A 3,150-nucleotide genomic window follows, 5' to 3' on the forward strand; every position below is an offset into this window, starting at 1 on the left:
TTGAGCGTTGATTTGGATTATCGTTTCAGTCGTTTCATGAATGATTTCTGGTCCCATGAGAGTACTGGCCGGTGATTGCCCTTTTTCTAGTTGGGTGTCACCCACCTCAGCCCAGCATAGAGGCGATCTGCATTTACGACTATAAAGAGCCTCGAAAGGAGCAACCTTGATGCTCGTGTGATAACTGTTGTTATACGAGAATTCAATCAGAGGCAAGTGGGTATCCCATGACTTGCCGAAGTCAATCACATAGGCTCGGAGCACGTCCTCAAGCGTTTGGAAGGTTCATTCGCTCTGGCCATTTGTCTGAGGGTGGTAAGCAGTGCTCATATCTAGTTGTGTTCCTATTGCCTTCTGCGGTGATTGCCAAAATCATGAAGTAAATCTACTATCTCGATCCAAGAAAATAGGTACTGGCACCCCATGAAGTCTTACGATCTCCCTGATGTAGATTCTGGTCAATCTTTCCATCTTGTAAGATTCCTTTATTGGTACGAAATGAGCGGATTTAGTTAACCTATTGACAATTACCCATATAGCATCCTACCCGACTGCCATCTTAGGTAATTTGGTTACAAAATCAATAGTAATCCTTTCCCCTTTCCACTCGGGTATCACCGTCTATTGTAACAATCCCGAGGGCTTTTGATATTCCACTTTAACTTTGGCGCAAGTGAGGCACTTGCCCACGTAAGTGGCTATCTCTGCCTTCATATTTGGCCACCAATAGTGTTGTTCGATATCCAGATACATCTTATCTGAACCTGGATGTATGGAGTATCGTGTCTTGTAGGTTTCATTCATGACTACTTCTCTGAATCCCCTAAGTCTTGGGACCCAGATTCTATTCATGAAATAGTATGCTCCGTCCTCTTTGGCTTCCAGACTTTTATCCATCCCACACAGTGTTTTATGTGCGGTGTTCTCCGACTTCAACGCATCTGTTTGGGCTTCCTTGATTTGCGAGGTTAGGTGGTGTGACATCCCCAAAATCACTGCCAGAAAAGACCGGTTTAATTTATGCTTTTAGTCTAAGAATATTTCATCGGGTCGACAACACATGCTTCGGGGGTTTCCCAGCAATATATGTCAAATAAGGCAACCATGAAGGGGATGGAATACAGTGAATGAACACCCAAGTTCATTAACACATACAGGTGGCGAGCCTACTAGCGTTCCAGACGACTGTCTAGAAAAGTTTGTGGTTGTCATCTAAACTCCGCTAGATGACTGAATCAAAAACAACATCGAGGCCTCTCTTCATTTTAACACACATCAACTATCTACCCATGCTTTACCCAAAACTTTTGTAGATAAAAATACATATACAGTTTAAAATTTGTATAAAACATTTATTCAACACTTATTTCAAATAAACAAAAAATGTATAAACACATAACACGTATTTTATATAGAATATTTGTATCAGTGTGCTAGAAGAAAAGAAATATACACCCACTTCAAATAAACAACAATATATATATATATATATATATATATATATATATATATAGACACACATAACACGTATTTCAAAGTAAATACTTCATATTTATGTGTTAGAAGAAAGTAACCACACACTCACTTGATCAGAAGATGATCAGACAGCACTACGGCTTGTAGAAGTAGTATTCTTTGGTAGATCTGGAAGATCTTCACAAAAATTGGCTTCTCGCGGGTAGAGCTTCGGCTCGGGAACTCTACTTCTCGGGATCTTCGGGGATTTGGGACTTGCTTCAGGTCTCGAGAATGATACCGGGGCTTCGGGATATTTCTTGCACGCAAAACGAGGTAAAAACGCGAGAGAAGGAAAGAAAATGAGCAAAGAAACTCGTCAACATCAACTTCCTTTTATAGGGGCTGGAACCTTCGATTACGCTGGGCATAATCCTCTAGTTATGCTTGGTGTAACCCGCATAAGGCCGCTGATTCCCCCCCTTCGGATAATATCGAAATTTATAATTAAATTTAATATTTTAATTATTTAATAAACTTCAAAAATTCATATCTTCCACATAAGAACTCCGTTTTCGACGTTCCTTATATCCACACGTCGGTGAGACTACGCTCTACAACTTTCGTTTAGACTCCGTCGGCTAATTTTGAATTTATTTTTATTATTAATTTTTAGTAGGCCAGGACAGGAAAACTCCGTTATAAATACATAACTTCTTCATCCGACGTCCTTTTCATCTGTCTTTTTACCGTTGCACTACTATCAACAAGATCTTGGATTCTCGTTTAGATTGTTTCGGCTAAAAACCGCTCAATCTCAAATCGAGTATTCGGGATGCATACCGCTAAGTCGAAACTTAGAAAAATCATAACTTCCTCATACGAAGTCATATTTGGACGTTATTTTTATGCACACTCACAGTTTAACGAACTCCATGACTTTCGCTTAGATCGCTAAGGCTAATATCGCTCTAACGTAAATTTACTTTTTACGTCATTCAGCGTCGTGTCGGTTCTGTCGAGAAACTTCGAGAGGTCATAACTTCTTCGTTATTACTCGGATTTCGGCATTCTTTATATCTCCAGAATCCTTGTTTCAACCACTATATCTTTGTGCAAAGATATTGGGCTTATCTCACACTTTAATTTTGACGCTTATTTTATTCTTAATTCATTAAATTATAATAATTATGAAAATAATCACTTAATTCAGATAATTCACATAATACTCAAATATTTCATCATTAATACTTTAAAAAAGAGTTACAAAGTTTAACCTAGACTATTACATCAACAATAATGCCTAGCCTGGAAACGCGGACGTTACAATTCTCTCCCCCTTAGGATGAATTTGTCCCCGGAATCACACATCAACAAACAAATGCGGATAGCGACCCAACATGTCACTCTCCGTTTCCTAGGTGAGATTTGGCCCATTCGTATGTTTACATTGGACAAGCACTAATTCGACCATCTTGCATCATAATTTCTTAGTCTTTCGGTCAACGATTGCCTCAGGTTCTTCGAATAACCTCTTGATTTCATCTAATTTTAATTTAGAAATTGGATTTATGTCAGGAACTTCTCCTGTGAACTTTCTCAAATAACTCACATGGAAAGTGTTATGAATACCTTCCAGTTCTTCGGGTAATTCAAGCTTGTTAGCTTGGTTCCCAATTCTATGAAGAACTTTAA

The sequence above is a fragment of the Lactuca serriola genome, chromosome 2 (genome assembly GCF_051521515.1).
Source record: "Lactuca serriola cultivar US96UC23 chromosome 2, Lser_US96UC23_V15, whole genome shotgun sequence".
In the NCBI taxonomy this organism is placed as follows: Eukaryota; Viridiplantae; Streptophyta; class Magnoliopsida; order Asterales; family Asteraceae; genus Lactuca; species Lactuca serriola.